Below are 18,564 nucleotides of genomic sequence, written 5' to 3'. Positions count from 1 at the left end.
TTACATTGCAAAATTCAAGATTTGAACTTGTATTTGCTTTTCGTGGCAACATCTGGCAACACATGCTTACTGGATACAAAAAAAAAAGTATATTGATGGTTTATTGCTGAGGAAATCACATTCGGTAAGACACATGAAACGATCATCATTGTATTGTCTGTATGTAACTGTCAAACCCTCTCAAAACGGTAGCATAATAATCATGAACTGATAACAAAAATGAAAACACTTGACAGGATGAGGGATTAGTAGTTAGCTAACCATTTACAAAATCATGCTAAAATTAAAATTCATTAAACCTCCATACACTGTACAAAAAAGTTAAATATACATTTCCGTAGTTTGGAATTCATGTGCTTTCTGTTTATTTCTAGTTATGAATTGCATGATGAAACCTTGATCTCTGCTCTGTCTCTACGTTAGATGTTGAACATATAGTTTAAAAGACCGAATTTTATTGCCATTTGAAACAATATATTGTATAAGAAATAATATAGAGAGAAATAAGCCTGTAAAATAACGAAGAGGTACGGGCAGTTTAGTAACATTTCTTTTTTTTGTAATGTAATTTACATTACAGAACCAACCCAGACAATCGATCACTTCAAGCTATTAAAATGTTCATAAACGTCCCTTTTTTTAGCGTTTTCAACTTCAAAAATGTTCCCATACAATTAAAAAGCATAAGGAAAAAGATATTATGAATCTTAAAATATGCCAAAATGTTGATTTTTTGGATTTTTTTTTACTTTTTTTTTTCAGTGTATAGAATGTATCTTGCAAATTATGGTTTTCTACAGTGGCAGAGAGAGCTCAGTGTGCTGCACTTTAAGAAAACACATGCAATTACAAAAAAAGGCAGCAAATTAAGAAAAGATTTTCATCCGTTTGACAGCACACCTGCTGCAAATCCTCACAACACAAACACATTTTTAAAAAGTGGCTGCATTTTCCCACAGCGCAAGCAAATTAATCAAATGTGCTGCATTTTCTCACAACGAAAACAGTTTACTTAAACAGGATGCATTTTCTCACAACACTTGCAAAGAGAATGGAGCATAACGGAAATGGCTCAAGGGGACCCAAAAATGTGGCGGCCTCGCTGTGTCATGACTGTTGCTCAGTAAAGTTGTAGGTGACCTTTGAAAAGTGCATTTTTTGATTGTTGATTTAAACATCCTGATTACCTTGTCTTTTATATTGTATTAGCCTAATTAACCATAACCTAAATAACATTTTAGGGTTTAGCGTTTTAGCCCATTTCTTTCTCCTTTCAGGGTCGGTTGTGTTCCGAGCTATTTGAAAGTGTTGTGAGAAATACAGCGTTTTTTGGTAATTTTTTTGTATTGTGTGAATATGCAGCACGATTAAATAATGTTTACATTCTCTAAAAATGCAGCACATTTTTTTTAAATGTGTTTGCGTTTTGAGGATATGCAGCTTATTTTGCTGATGTTTTTGTAATTGCATGTGTTTTCTTAAATTGCAGCACAATAAGCTCTCCCAGCCGTAGGTTTCACCTTCGGTTTAAATAACCTCCATTAAAAAAATAAGCTTGTACTACAAATAATCCATTAACACAGTGAAAAACATTAGTGTGGAGATCACTAAAATACTTGATTTTTATCCAGTGTGAAAATAACAACATTAGTATAGCATTTTGTTTTGTTATAAAGATTATTTCCTTTATTTTCCCCAGTATTCAATATGCGTCAACAATACATGGTCAACAGAAAGTAATTAGCTAATTCTAATAATATGCCTTAACATTTAATGGATAAACTGTAAGGAGAACAATGCCACCTCATTGTTGCCATTATAAAAACACCTCATTGATTGTTTAAAGTTTAACAGTAGTTCCTCTCATAATCCACATAAAGCATGACAAGGCATAGAAAAAATGTGGAAAGTGTTGACAAACTGACTAGGTTCCATAGTGTATATAGTTAGTTCCATTTGAAGCCATTATTATTGCACAATTCTTAACAACCCCCAATCCTAGCTAGCTATCAAAACCTTGATACGGCCATGCATCTGAACCAGAAAAAAGTATCTTGCTGTTAATTCTGTCACTGCTTCACGAGCCAAAAAGACGGCGACAACCAGCCACTCAGAGAGCTCCAGAAGGCCTGTGGACTAATTATACTGGCGAATATGTCTTCAAAAAAATGGGTTTGAATGTCAGTGCGTGAGCGTGTGGTAATATGGTGCATTAGCGAGTGCACGCCTCAAAAGTGTATGCGTGTGTGTTTGTGTGTATAGCCCAGGAAATCCAGACACCTCATTAAGCCCAAGTCCATCTAGACCCGAACAAATTTAGAGTTCCACAGCTTAGCGGGGCTTACGTGACCCTCTCATCCTTCATCAGAAACTGACAGTGGCCCCACATCATTAAAGGATCTCTTCTGAAACTCTAGATGAGACACATGTGAGATTACTAGGGCCTTTTAAGCAGGTGACTTAAGCACACGTCTCCATTTGCACTCCATTTGCTTCCCGTGTCCATTTTTGTGCGAGTCATTATGTATGCAAACGTCTCAATGTGTCTGTGGTTTGGACTTTATACACAGTGTCAGCGTATAGATCCGCAGTGGCTCCTGTCGGCTGCGTGATGTGATTATGACTCTTCAGATCCCGTTTCTCTGAGTTACGAATGGGACACGGGTCAGTGTCGGGTTTTAGTGTGTCTATGTGTGAGAGGGTGAATTCAGTGCTGAGTTTGCTGATGTGTGGCAGGACAGCACACATGATCCTTAGAGGAGCACTGAGAAACGCCACGGAGACAAGGGTCAAACACCAATGACACAATCAATATAGCATAAAGCCTGTTTCATGCTTTCAAACTCAACTTCCTTCTCTGTCTATTGTTAAGTTGCGTTTTCAGCATAGAATTTAATAGATTTTGCGTTTAGAGGATGGCAGATTAGACAGCCCATGAAAAGTAAGGGCCATATTAAAATTCTTGACAATAACGATATGTTCAGGACCTGAGATTAACACTCACTAAGCACAAAATATGATACTGGTGAAGTGCATAAAATAAGTGTTACTTCACATTTGGTCAGCAAATTTTTTTTTTGCATTTTAACAATGTCAGGGAATTCAATATGGTCATAAATAGTTCATAAATATGATGTCAATGAAAGAGAAATATTTGAAAAAAAGTTTTAATACAATTTTCTTCTAAAATAAAAGTTAAGGCTCGACATTTTATAGACATACAATACTGTAAAAATAAATACACTATTGTAAATAATCATTTAAAATGCGTTTCTATTTAATATATTACTAATATGACAAAGTATTATTAGTATGGATGTCCCGATCAGGTTTTTTGCCCTCGAACCAGAGTCTAAGTCATTTGATTTTGAGTATCTACCGATACCGAACCGCAATCCGATACTTCTAGTATACATAAAAAAAATAATGAAGAAGTGCGAAGAAACAGATCCAGGAGGGATTAATTCACCTCATTTTAATATTCAACAGCTTGAATAGCTTAAATAATCAAGTAATAAATAACATAAAATCTTCACATTGGGACTTTAGTGCAACAATAAATATAAAGAAAATCTTATCTAAAAACAAATAGCACCTTAACTTAAAATACCTGGCAGGCAATCCCAAGTTTACATATCTCACAGTTTGCTCTGGCAATGTTGTTGTCATTAACTTTATAGTACCTCCAGACCGCAGACATACTCGCGCTTTCCGATTCAAGCGGATTCTATGTTCTACTTTGCCGGCATTTAACCAATAACGTCCCTGCAACAAAGTGATGTCATGCCGCATGCATTACTGTTTCTGTTTGAAGTCAAGAAAGAGGTCTAACTCTGTGCTACTGCATAACTATAGATGTGTTAAAAAATTATGAAAACACATCTATCTATCTATCTATCTATCTATCTATCTATCTATCTATCTATCTATCTATCTATCTATCTATCTATCTATCTATCTATCTATCTATCTATCTATCTATCTATCTATCTATCTATCTATCTATCTATCTATCTATCTATAATTTTATATATATATATATATATATATATATATATATATATATATATAAGACCCCTTAGTTTTTCGCGATTCCGTGATCACTGAATCCAACGCAAAATTAGCAAAAAGTTTCAAATTTTGGGGATCCCGTAAAATTAATAAATTAAAATAAATAATCTCATAAAACAACAAATTCCAAACCATATAATCAAATATATATTTATTTCAGTTTGCAATTAAATGATTCACATGACTTATAGTCGTTGCATACGCAGCATATGTGACGTATTTGAATGTCTCTCGAAAAATGACATGCCACCTAAACCCTCACGATCATTACATTACATGTTATGCAGCCTGTGCCGTAAGCAGACATGGATGAAGCGCGAGTGATTTACATGTGAAGTCAATGCAAAAATGCGATTAAACATGGTGAGGTGCAAATTGCCCATTTTGTGCGTTTGACGTGCTTGCAAAAAAGTGAGCAAACATGTAAAAATTCAACAAGCAGCTTACAATGATGGAGATTGCTTAAAGGATGACCACTGAACTTGACCGAATTGAAAGACATTATTTGTGCTTTACACGTATGACTGGTATTATGGTGTTCATAAAAACCATAAGTGATTTCATTTCACTCTTTCCCTACAGTTAACGAGAGAAAACCAAAATGCTTCTCTGCGACAAGTTTTATGGCACCTAAATGTTTTGGTGCATTACAGTAGGGAAAGCCCTAACGTATGCCCTGAATAAGGTACATGTCAGATACTCCAGGGAGCAAAATCAGAGAAAGAGAAAAAGTAAGTTTGTCCATAAAAATTATACAGCCTTCCTTTGGCTTCCTTTTGGCTACCATTTTAGATCTTGTCCTGACAAAGATAAAAAAAGAAGCTTTATTTCTATGATTTGTGTCAGATTGTGTCATAGGCTACCTAATATGATAAGTAAGAAATACTAGGGGGAGGTAACATCTCATTCCGATCGAGTCTGAAACCACGTGATCGGGCCCAGTTTTTGATCAGGTGATGGGATCTGGACATCCCTAATTATTAGTATTATATAATTTCATAATTTGTTAAATCTTTACAGTTTATTCGTATTATAGTGAAACTTCCACAGTGTTTTAAAAGTTTTTTTAAGCATTTTGACTGAATAAATAAAACATTGTATAGAAAAATTAATTTTAAGGAAAAAATCTGGTCAATATTTGCCCATTATCAAGTTACAATCATAATCATGCAGACCTAATTAAGTTTCTATAAAATGTTGTTTAAATGTATACAGTTTAAAGGAAAACAGTACTTAAGGAACTAAAGTCAACTGACAATCCAAATATCATGTGTGAATGAAGTCCATTATTACCTTTTGTATGTATTATTTGGGTGTCTACTGGATTTGGGTGGGGCGAGGCAGTGGCGCAGTAGGTAGTGCTGTCGCCTGACTGCAAGAAGGTCTCTGGTTCGAACCTCGGCTCAGTTGGCGTTTCTGTGTGGAGTTTGCATGTTCTCCCTGCCTTCGCGTGGGTTTCCTCCGGGTGCTCCGGTTTCCACCACAGTCCAAAGACATGCGGTACAGGTGAATTGGGTAGGCTAAATTGTCCGTAGTGTATGAGTGTGTGTGTGTAAATGTGTGTAGATGGGTTGCGGCTGGAAAGACATCCGCTGCGTAAAAACTTGCTGGATAAGTTGGCGGTTCATTCCACTGTGGCGACCCCGGATTATTAAAGGGACTAAGCCGACAAGAAAATGAATGAATGAATGGATTTGGGGGTCTAATGGAGAAGAAGATGAAGAACCTTCTCTTTTGTCCTAAAAAAAATCACCTTCACTATTTCTTGCGTACCGCACCACACTCATCCTTTCTATTCTGTTTTTCATTCTACTTCTTCAGAAATTAACCTTCAACCACAATTACACATTTAACACTTCACCTTAAAAACAATTACCGGCTCAAACAGATCCGGCTTCAGTCTGTATTAATTGCAGTTTGAAGCAAGATGTCAGAGAGTATGGATTTTCTGCCAGCAGGAATGTGTGTAACTGTCCCTCTCCTCCAGCGGAGAGGATCTCTCTCTGAATTATTCATTGCGGCTACAATGCAGGACGGCAGGCCAACACTGAGGATTTAACTGCATTTATGTTTCCCTCGGAAATTAGGCTCTAGTCTACACAACAAGGCGAACAGGAACAGACTGTGAATGACACAAACACTCGCACTGCAATTCGCAGAAATGTCATGATTCAATAAAATTTTAACCGAAAACAAAAGAGTCGCGTTACAAAAGGACTGGCATGGAATTGTGAAGCAGAAGAGTGCACAAGAAGGTGAATTGTAATAGGTTGTTTGTGTGTGTGCGCACTTCACATCAGTGTGAGGGTGACCTCTCACCTCAGCAGCACTTGGAGAGCCCAGTGAAAATCCTCTCTGAGTGTCAGCCAGTCTCTTTAGCTTCTCGCATCACTTTGTACCCCAGTAGTCCTCAAACAACACTCTGAAACCCCATCCAGACACAATAGCTACACACACCAACAAGATCTGTGGCCTTCTACCTGCACAAAACAACAGCATAATCTATCTGTCTGAAAAAGACTGACAGTAAGAATACAAACATTACTCGTCTGGAATGCATAAAAGTGCAATTTAAAATGTATATGTTTTACACCATTTTGGGCCCAAACTTATCAAGGACATCTTATAGTAAGCAAGTTTTTTCTAAAACTTTTTTAGTTGTGTGATGGTTTGTTTTTATGCTCCCAATCAAGTTGGAGCCTCACCAATACTAAATTCTTAGCATTGACATTGACAATTTCTGAGAAACACTACTTATTTGTAATTTGTTACTTCGCACCACTGATGATAACTATAACTAAACTTCCAATATCTTCACAAACAATATTGTTCTGTGTATTCTGTAAGCATGGGCTGTAGCTTAGCCAGTGGCTGCTTTAATTGTTTGAGAGATACTCATTTAGAGCAAATTTCATCAGTAAGAAAAGAAAAAAAAAATATATATATATTTTTTTAATTATTATTATGGCAGTGGTGTGGGCTTCCCTACTCCCAAGGAGTATTATCATTAAAACCTCACAATCATTGTTATAATACTTGTGTTGATGGTTGTCAAGTCTACTGAATGAAAATATAGCACAGATGCCATTCTTAAACATCTTATATATATATATATATATATATATATATATATATATATATATATATATATATATATATATATATATATATATATATATATATATATCATTAAAATAAATAAATAAATAAATTCATCATTTTTCCACCCAAGCCTCAGTGGGTAGTGCTGGGTAGTGCTGTTGCCTCACAGCAAGAAGGTTGCTGGTTTAAGCATAGGTTGGGTCAGTTGGCATTTTTTTTTAATTTAATCATTATTTTTAGGGGTTTTTCACCTTTAATTTGGATAGTAAAGTGGAGGTTACAGACAAGAAATTACTGGGAGCAGAGAGAGGTGAAGGACCGGCAAAAGACCTCGAGTCAGGAATCGAACTCGGGTCGCCGTGAGCACAATGGTGCTATATGTCAGTGCATTTAATCAATCGGCCAATGGCTCCAACTGATTGGTATTTCTATGTGGAGTTTGCATGTTCTCCCTGTGTTCGTATGGGTTTTCTCCGGGTGCTTCGGTTTCCCCCACAAGTCCAAAGACATGTGCTATAGGTGAACTAATTAACTAAGTTGGCCGTAGAGTAGGAGTGTGAATGAGAGTGTATGGGTCTTTCCCAGCGATTGGTTGTAGCTGGAAGGGTGTCCGTTGTGTAAAACATGTCCTGATATGTTAATTCAGCTGTGGTGACCCATAAAAAAAGGGACTAAGCCAAAAAGAGAATGAAAGAATACATTTCTACACCCTCTACTTGTTCACCCTCTACTTGAATAAAGGAATTTATTCACCCTCGACTTGTCTCAAACATGTTTACGTTTCTTTTTTCCTTTGAAACACAAAAGAAGATATTCTAAAGAATGTTGGAAATGGCAGTAATAAACTCTTAAAGTATTTATTTTTTACCTACTACAGATCTCATTGGCAGCATATTTCAAACTATATTTTGTGAGAAAAAATAAAATCATTAAGGTTTGGAGCCATTTGTGGGTGAGAAAATGTAAACATCTACACAAGAATCCATTTTTCAACTTTCTGAATAACTTTTTGAGGACATATCAAAATGAGGTTTAGTCTGATTATGCAAACCCATCGTTTTCCTTCCCAGAAATCTAGTTTATGCCACATGGCACAGATATGTGCTGAATGTGTATAAACACGACCCAAATTGTATTAGCCATTCTCTCTCTTTTGACATTCTCTTTATGTCTCCTTCTCCCTCTCTTTAACAACCACAAGATGTTAGATCTGAGAGAATCAAACTGTGGCCTCTCCCACAAACGACAGCTCTGAGCAAGTTTACCTGTTTTCCCTTCGCTGTAATCCACTCTTTCATTTCATCTCTCCTGTAGCTGTTTATTTGGGGCAGCAGTCTCTCCTGGCGGTGGGCTGAGCCGGAGCGCTGCCTGCAGGGATGAGAGAGAGCTGCGGTTCGTGTCAAATGGGACCCCTCATCCACAAACCTAGAGAAAAAGCCGCGTGCATCTCCAAACCTCAGTATTTTGTCTGAAACTGATGTCTACACATGTTAACGACGCTTTAGAGAGAAGAAAGTCTGGAGGGTGAAGGAATGCGCAGAGGGAGCGAGAAGGTGGATACTCGTATTTGAACATTACAGTCTCTTGTTGTCTGCTACACGCTGCAGCTCTGCCTTTAACCCAGGAGACCTCAGATTAGAAAAAAAGAGAGGCAGAAATCATAAACAAACATACACAAGCACGCTAACAAACCTGGATGGCAAAAGAGATGAAAGACGAAGAGCTAGAAGGGGGGAAAAAAGGAGCTTTGAGGATGAGCGGAGGTGGAATATCGATCAGCCATTGACAAACACAATAGAAATTTTAGATGTGATGTGAGAGCTACATCCATAATTTATCAGAGGGCAAATGGGGGGGGGGGTTGTGGGGGGGTGGTATTGATCAGAGTTAAGAAGTCTAGAGGAACACTGGGGACACCAGAAGAGCCAGCATGAGAAAGCCATTAAGGATGGCAGCGTTACCAGACACGGAGATGAGGAGGAGGAGGGTGCAAAAGTGAAGGAAAGACAAACAGAAACGCCAGAGAGAGGAAGAGAACGGAGACGGAAAGACAGAGGAAGGAGAGCGCTGTCATACTAGCCCAGCCCCCCCATCCCTCTTTCCTCTGCCGCCTGCCGGATCAATACTACCATGTCAAAACATAAAATGCATGCTTTTGCTCTTAAGTAAAAGGTGTCTAAGATTTTTAAAAGCATTGATTCAGGACGGGTCAATGAAAATCAGGGCAGATTTTCCTGTGCAAAGAGGGGTAATAACACTCAGCTGATAATAGCACAACAGAAAGGACTCGGGCATGTCAGGCAGGGGAGAGAGCTGCCCAGATTGCCCAGAGAGGACAGCTCGATGCAGGGTCAAGGATTCAGCCCACGCTCCCGTCCTCTGAGTGAAGAAAGAGCCGCGTCCGGAGCAGACAGGGCGAGAGAGAGAGAGGGAGAGACGGGGATTGAGGATGGGGTGTTGGGCGGGGACTTCGCACAGGTGTCACGGAGAGCCAGAGCAAGCCAGAAAGAGCATTTTACACATTAAAGTAAAGGCCTGTCTAGACACCGGCTCCGTCTCCTGAGACCCCCTAAATGAATTAAGTCTCTGCCTTTCTGTTTTTCACTTGGAGAAACCTACATAGAGGTGGAGGGGGAAAATAATTCCCTTTCTGAGTGGATCAAAGAAGTTTGGTGGGATGTTAAACAGGAGGGGGAGCTAAATTCAACTTGTTTATATGGGATAGGGGGATCGGATTCAAGCCACAGCTACTTTAGCCACACTCATTTAATTCCAGAAGAGAGAGAGAAATTTGATCTATGAAAGTTTTCCGTCACATTTTCTGCATAGATTTTGGGGGGAAACTGATGATTATTTTTTAGACAATTATTATTGAAAAATGTAGCTGGGATACTCCAAAGTCTTCCAGAATCAAGCGCAATTTCGAATGACGGATAAAAGGACTTTATACACTCTTTATGAAAACCTGTCCTTAAACTTAACAGACTGAGATGTGTCATTCATTCATTTTCCTTAGGCTTAGTACCTTTGTTCATGAGGGGTCGACACAGCGGAATGAACCGCCAACTTATCCAGCATATGTTTTACACAGCGGATGCCCTTCCAGCTGTAACACAGTGCTGGGAAACACCCGTACACTCTCATAAATAGTATATCATACACTATTTAGTTTATTCAATTAATCTATAGTGCATATCTTTAGACTGCGGAGGAAACCAGAGCACCCAGAAACCCATGCCAACATGGGGAGAACATACAAACTCCACACAGAAATGCCAACTGACTCAGCCGGAACCAGCGACCTTCTTGCTGTGAGGCGACAGTGCTAACTACTAAGCCACCGTTTCGCCCGACTGAGATGTGTAATATGACAAAAAACAAAAACAAACAAACAAACAAACAAACAAGCGACATCTAATTAAGATTAAAAGGCACTATTAAACATCTCCCACTCTATCATAGAATTCACACACAACAAGCATCTTGGCCTTTGTTAAATACAGTTAACATATGATGAATTTACCTTTTATTTGCTAGCTGAAAATGATCACATCGATTCATAAACAAGTATACAAGGCATGTGTAGTCAACTTTGCAGTCATTTCCAATCTGAAAATCTGCAGAGCTAGGCTTCATGTGGCCTCGGGCATGACCTCTACTTCTGCTTTCTCCTCAAATATCATCCACTGGCATCACCTGCTGTTTTCACTGCCCTCTTGTCCAGATCAAGTAGCACAGATTCAATACTATCAGACGTAGGACAACACCTTCATGTACTGCTGTATGTATCGCTTTTGTATAAAACAATACTGCAAATATAGCACAAACACTTTTATTATTTAAACAGAAAATGGCAGAATCAGAAATCAACAAAAATTACGCAAGGGTCTTGTCCGTTTTAGGAAGTCAGAAAGCAATTCTCTGAATAATAAGCATGCTAATTCTACTATAATAGTGAGAATTTCTCCCTAAGTGTTTTACTTTTTCCTTGATCCCACTTAAACTTAACAGTGTTTTCAGATGCTTTAAAAACCCCTTAAAATTGTAAATATATCTCAGCGGATACTTTAATCATTTTCAAACATATTTTTACACAAATAAATAAAACTTTACATAAATATATAAAAAGGAGGAAAAACTTTTTATTCTTTACTAACTTTCCATAAGCAACGATGGCAGTCTTGAAATTGCGTATATCCTGTGCCAGATGTGTAAGTTCCACTAAGAGGAACAGGAATGCTAACCTTCTCGGTTCCGCCGCACACTTGAATTAGCTTAACCCGCCACAAACCCAAAGAAAGAAGATGGAGAAGGAAAGACACAGACCCAGTAAAGAAGCAAAGAGAAAAACACAATTATGTCTCATAAACAGAAACAAATTTTGCATTTGCCACATGAAGCACTCTGTCAGTGTAGACGCATATGAGTTTTATTCCTCGGCTGCTTAGCAGCGCACCCACAAGTGTGGATTTACAGATGATGGGAATAGAGAAGTGATTAGCCAAAGCTGGAGTGCATGGAGAGGAGCACCAGGGCTGCTTCCCACACCAGGATAATGAATGACATTTGTGAGCTACAATAAAATAAACAGTGGTGGTGAGCCCTCTGTTCCACCGCTTCTATTTCCAAAGTGAACTTGCGAACTTGAAGACAAACAGAGTGCGGCTGTCCCACAAGAGAGGGAAGGCTTTTTTTTTTTCCTTCTTTGGTTGTAAGTTTTTCATACTGTAGAGTTCTTTGCCAATATGTTTTGATCACTGTACTAATATGCAAAGTGATGTCTATAACATATTCATAAAAGATACAGACAGCAGAGCATCTGTGCTACATTTGCAATAACAATTTATACAGAAGCACGACATAAAGCAGTACAGGAAGGAACGCTGTGGTTGAAATGAGCCGAGAGATATATTTGAGGGAAAAGCCAAAGAAGAGGTCATAGGGATGCAGACTGATCTAGAGACAAAGACAGAGAGATTATCTGAGGGTCAAATTATTATGGAAATGTATTTGAAAGTCTAGACCAGGAGAAAGCTGATGTACTAATTGCTGTATGTTTGGTTGTTGGGTAAGTTTGGCCCATTGTCAAAGGGGTAAAATGAGTTTGTTGTTTGGGAACCTGGGCTTAAGCCAGTAACCGATGGCCTCTATAACCTCCTATGAGGGAATATTGTTCCAGGTCAAGTGAGCTGAATTCCCACTTTTATGGAATATCCAAACAGCAGAATTAAATCAACCTATTATTATACTGTGCATATTGACATACTTGTTCTGAATGTATGTGTGTAATGCAGGTTCCTACACTAATAATCAATTAACTACTACTGTTTCGTAAAAATAATTCAGGATTTACAAGCAGAACTCTCCTTTATGTCTTAGAAAAGACTGTAATCAGAATTTAACGAACATCCAACTCATTATACAAAGCTTGACAGTGGCTCAGGAAACAGGATCCTCAAATACATCCATATTAATATCTGTTCAGTCAGTCGGCATTGAGGATAATTGGCGTAAGTAGATAAAAGGGCCAGGCTGGCTGCTAACGCCCTCATAACTGCAGATGTTACTGAGCTGATTCAATCACAGCTCTAACAGATGTTTTCGGCTGCCCCCTTTCATTACATCCCAGCATGCGCGGTGCACAAATCAAAGATTATTCCAGGAATTAGGATATGAAAAGCACGTTAGCTCAATTAAGGAAATTAAATAGTGTACATTAGATGTGGCTTGTTCCAGCGGCGGCGCACATTAGAGCAGCGAGAGTTGAGAGTAATAGAATCAAGTGAATCGCTCTCTAATTGAAATGCACTTAAAAAGGATCATGCTGACAAATGCGATTGTATCGAGGCAGTAACGCGCATATACGCACACTTATACGTAAACACACACACACACACATCCCATCCTCCCCCTCATTAAATCCGATCAAATTGAAATAGCGAGGGTCCTGACAGCGCAGCTGATAGAATCTGCAGGCAACGGCGCGTTCACTGAAACAGGTAATCAATTTAGAGCGAGCTCATCACCAGCCTCAGAGGCCCCTTTTAAGAACACTTAAAGATCAGGAGAAATTAAAGGGGGACAGATAAGCAGGCATCATGGCCTTATCATCGGCTGCGCTACAGGAGAAAAATTACTTCCTGCGAGGAGCAAAGAAAACAGAGGCCTCTGAGGCCCATGAACAGAGTTAAAACAAATGCAAGCATTTTTTTTTCAATCTGAATACATATGCAGTAAATTCAGCCAGTGGTTTTAGACTTCAGGAACCCACAGTGAATGGATACTACATTGGTTACTTGGCAAATATTAGTAGATGTTTTTTGTTTTATTTTAAATTTAGATGCATCTGTCCAAACTGTACATTTTTTTACATCATTTTCCTTTGCGTTACCTATTCTGTCATCTAACATTGACTAGACAAAACTAATAACATAATAAAACTTTAATAGTGGGGCATCATGGTGGCTCAGTGGTTAGCACTGTCGCCTCACAGCAAGAAGGTCTACTAAAGAAACTATTGGATGTCTGAGGCTTTTCCATGATTTTATTCCAAAGCTTTAGTCCAGTCCTGTGAGAAAAACAACAAATGAAAATTCAAAGAGACTTGAACATCTCTATCAGTTGGATCAGCCATGATGGATGCAGATTAAGCCAGATCACCAACCACTCACAGCCTAATAAATTAGGGAATATGCATGGACAAATTCTGGACACGATTCCAAATGCAATTACAATAGGTGTTTGAGTAAAATGTCTGTTTTGTTCTGAAAACTGTTAGTAAAATATGCTAATTTAAAATAAAATGTTACCATTTAGAGAATAAAGTGACTCTCTAACTGCTCAAGATGACAAAATATGCGCCATATTTTCAGACATGTTCATTTCTAAAAAACACAAGTAATATTGTAGGTTTAAAAAAGTTAAAGAAATAGTTCACTAAAAATCTCCCTCCAGGGGATTCTGAGTTTAGCTTATGAGTTATTTATTCTGTTACACAAAGAAGATATTTTGAAGAAAGCTAAAAACCTGTAACCATTGACTTTAGTATATTAGGAAAATCAAATATTAAAATATTAAATCATTAAATAGTTACAGGTTTCCAGCTTTCCTCAAAATTATCTTAATTTTGTGTTTAACAGAAGAAAAAAAAGTCAAACAGATTTGGAACAAGTGCTGGGAGACTAAATTAAAACAGAATTATTTTTTTTTTAGGTGAACTATCTCTAAGACGAAAATATTTGGTATCATAGCTATGCTTTTTCTATCACAAATATATGAAAATGTTATTTTAATCAAATGTCACAATCTTTTAATTTCGTAATGAAATTCTTATCAGTTATTTACAGTATCTTCACACTGAAACATCATGGAGATGTACCTCTGCTCACCACTAGAGGCACTCTTTAACCCACTGACATTTCCTAAAACACAACAGCAGCTGACTATAGGATGAACATGCTGTATGTTTATCCTATACATGTGAATGTAGATTGTCTAAACACACATTGGGTGTCCAGCAGAAAGCTTTCTGTTTCTCCAAACCCCTTAACATGTCCTTGTTTTATGCAGTGTAAAAGAGTGTATTTCCCACAGCCCGCAAGTGCATCCAAACTGCCTGGGAATACTTGAGCCAAAGTGCAGAAACTTCTTTCATTATGCATTAAATATGTTAAGATATTTAAGCTCTTTGTAGACGTTGGTGCTTAGCGTCCTGTGGTGTCATTCTGTGGCTCTGATGGCAGGGGTTTAGTAATGTCTGCATTAGAGACTAGTCTTCTTAAAGCTACAGGATGGTAATACCCACACACTCTCTGTATTTTTGTGTGGAAATGATTGTCTGAGTGCGTGTGAGAGGAAGAGAAAGTGTGTGTGTGTCTTCAGTCTCTCTGAGTGTAATCCACAGATCAGAGCCAGTGCAGCAAGAGATTTGTGGGATATGTACACACACAACCTGTGGTTAACTTGTTCTTGAGCGAAACGACAGAAGGCAAAGCCAGGAAAAACTGAGATGAAAATATTAAAGAGGTGTAATAGGCTTGTGAAAGGAAAAGAATCCGATGTTTAGAAAGAGTTTAAACAAGTGTACTCAAGTGAGTAAGAATAAAGCTAAGCGGGGTTTTGGATGCTGTGGAATTTATGCATGAATAATATCAGCTGAAGTAAACACGAGTACATCTGTAAATTAGATATAAGTTCAAATTAGAAAGAAGATATCAAGCAGCATGTAAAAAAATTCAAACAAATTCAAATTCACATAAATTCGTACATATTTGTTTACTAGATGAGCAGATGATTTTTATTTTTAATAACAATAACAATAATAATAAGCAAGATTGCATGCAAAGATTGTAGAGATAAGTATTTTTTGAGAAATATGTTCAGCAAAAAGGTGGCTAGTTAGAACCCCGGCTGGGTCAGTTGGCATTTCTGTGTGGAGTTTGCATGTTCTCCCCATGTTCGCGTAGGTTTCCTCCGGGTGCTCCGATTTCCTCCGGGTGCTCCGGTTTCCCCTCAAGTCCAAAGACATGCTGTATAGGTAAACTGAGTAAACAAAATTGGCCTTAGTGTATGTGTGTAAATGCAAGAATGTATGGGTGTTATCCAGTGATGGGTTACAGCTGGAAGGGCATCCTTTGTGTAATAACATATGTTGGATAAGTTGGCGGTTCATTCCGCTGTAGCGACCTCTGAATAATAACGCCCCATTCACACGGGGCTTCAGTGTCAATGCTTGACTGAAGGCGTGTCTGAAGTTGGGGCTGAAGTGATCGTCATAGAAGCGTCAGCCAATGAAATTCAGTCAGCAATAGGCCACTGTCTAGCTGGTGTATTTGCATACAGTGATCTGATTGGCTGACGCTTCTGTCGACGGATCCACAATGCAGTTCGGCAACGCCTGACGTCACCCATTCAAAGTGAATGGGAAGCATTGACGCTTAAGCCCCGTGTGAATGGGGCGCAAAGGGACTAGGCCGAAAAGAAAATCAATGAATTAATGAGTATTGTATAATACTTATGTTTATTGTCTTCTCTCTCTCTCTCTCTCTCTCTCTCTCTCTCTCTCTCTCTCTCTCTCTCTCTCCCATTACTGAATTAAGGACTGTTGAGTTGACTTTATTGTGTTTGATATATCATTTTCTGTATTGATAGAAATTCAATTGAGTCATGTGACCATAGTTTTCGAATCAACTCAAGATAACATTGTACTCTGATGAAGACAAGTGTTACCAAATAACGGAGGTGCTTGTTTTGAAGAATAGCCACAATGATAAAGGTTTTTTAATAGTTTCACGCACTGTTCGAGTGCCTTAGACCTATGATTTTGTTTGAAATAAATAACAAAGTTAACAAAGTAAACAGCAAAACTAATTAACATTTTTACTGTGTGTTTGATTAGATAAAAGCAGGATAAGAGGGTAAAAAAACTGACTATTGTCCACTAACATTATTTCACTTTCCTTCGTCAATTTAATTTAAAGTGACTGCATTTACGTGACATCAGTAATCAAATTATTTGCCGTAATCTGAATAAGACAATAACATGATTTAGTTGTTTATATTTTTGAATGTTCCTTTCACATTTTATAGCACATAATTTGATTAATATTGCATCACCATGCTATCCACATTTCCTCCGGAGTTTTGTAATTTGTAATTTCAGGTGTTTCATTATTAATTTTTCAACTGTAACTGAAGTTTGGCAGTTTCACGTTCATTCAGGAACATTTCATTCATGCCCTCATGACAAACTGAGGTATTGAATACAAGTATGAATTAAGCACTAGTGTTTTAATGAAATGTGATGCTGCACACTGAATGGGAAAATCACTTCATCATTTTGCGATGCACGTGTCTGTGGTCTTACACTGACTCTGTAAATGCAGAGAATTAGCTGTTTCAAATTGCTGTGTGTGTATGGAATATCCTGACACAAAATATGGCAAAAAATCCTACAAGACGGTTGTAGTTTGATTGTGGTGTTTACATGACTGTACTGCATTTCAATAATGTGACTAAAATCAGCACACTTTACATGTCTTAATTTGATTTCTGTTTAGTTTGTTTATGACTTTAGTCAGATTAAATTAATCAAAAATTGCTGTTTACATGGTAGACTCTTATTGTTTTTGGACTTGTGGGGGAAACCAGAGCACCCGAGGAAACCCATGCAAACATGGGGAGAACACGCAAACTTCACAAAGAAATGGCAACTGACCCAGCTGGGGCTCGAACCAATAACCTTCTTTCTGTGAGGTGATTGTGCTACCCACTGCACCACCGTGCTGCCAAGGAAAGAAAACATGATCAGATAAATTTGGTCTTTCTGTCTGACTTTTTGCCTGCGAATGAGTGAACAGACACAGTTTGAGTTCTTTTCTTTTCTCTTAGTCTTACTGAAGTAAAACACAGCCTTTAATGTATCATTTTGCGTGAACACAGAGCCTGATTGAGAACACCCACACCTGCACGCTCAGCCCCAATTGAAGATAGCAGTAAGGCATGCTGCTCTTTTTACACTTCTGAAATCAATATTCTCTACTTGTTTTTCTCTCACCAAATTAAAACCCCCTTGTGCTGATGACAATGACAAGAAAAGAGAGAGAAAGATGAAATACACACTATTAATTCTATGAAGCGCTATACGTGATTTTGTGTTTGTATAAAGCAAGTCACAATTTTCACTATCATATTTTTGCCTTTCGAAACAATATTAAATAAATCATTGTATATAATAATACCAAGATGCATTAAAAATATATAATATTAAAATAAATAATAATAATAACAACAACAATAATAATAGGTATTATTATTAATATTTGTTCACATATACTCATACAAAGTTCATCAATGTTTTAAGGCACAAATATATCGTTTTATTCTTGCTTTTGTCTAACTGATAATTCATTGATGAATCAATCCTGCAAATAAAATCACATTATGAATCAAGAAAACCAATCAAACTACTGTAGACGAGACCTAAAAAACATTCACATGCAGACTCAGGATATTCACTGATGTATTTAGTCTCTTCCTCTTCTCTATCACAGACAGAACTTTCTTTGTGCCTGGCTACGCAACTCTCCAAATCGATGTCATTACACCCATTTGCCAGAGTAGAACATGTAATTTACACAACCTTCCAAAGCACCCTAGACAAAGCCTCTGCTGTGCCAAAAGACACGCATAGAAATATTGACCATGTACAACTTAAAGCCTCAATTAAAGACATCAATATTGCATCTGCCCTGTTCTTCTGAGGCTTTCCTCCACCCGTCCACACCCCACCTCCACATGGTGCCTGATATATTTAATTGTTGGCCCAAAGCAGTGAGACAGACAGCTCTCTGTTTGCTCAATAATGGATGGCCTCTTCAGCTAACTAAATAT

General features: G+C 37.9%; 1 long non-coding RNA gene across 44 annotated transcripts in view; it reads right to left on the bottom strand.

Moving 5' to 3' along the window:
* The window catches only part of LOC110439935 (uncharacterized), a 329,391-nt gene that overhangs the window by 90,093 nt on the left and 220,734 nt on the right, over positions 1-18,564 (bottom strand). For 13 of the 44 annotated variants that reach the window (XR_015495901.1, XR_015495928.1, XR_015495940.1 and 10 more), the window contains one exon: positions 8,439-8,541. The exons of 10 other annotated variants lie outside the window; for them this stretch is intronic. This is a non-coding gene — a long non-coding RNA (uncharacterized LOC110439935). Of the gene's footprint in view, positions 1-5,947; positions 6,167-6,390; positions 6,552-8,438; positions 8,542-18,564 lie in introns of all 44 variants that reach the window. 21 more of the 44 variants (XR_015495924.1, XR_015495914.1, XR_015495939.1 and 18 more) reach the window with 4 other exon arrangements.

This window comes from Danio rerio, chromosome 7, assembly GCF_052040795.2.
Source record: "Danio rerio strain M-AB ecotype USA chromosome 7, GRCz13ab, whole genome shotgun sequence".
Lineage (NCBI taxonomy): Eukaryota > Metazoa > Chordata > Actinopteri > Cypriniformes > Danionidae > Danio > Danio rerio.
The sequence above is the reverse complement of the archived record's forward strand: the minus strand, read 5'-3'. Positions and strand labels throughout refer to the sequence as shown.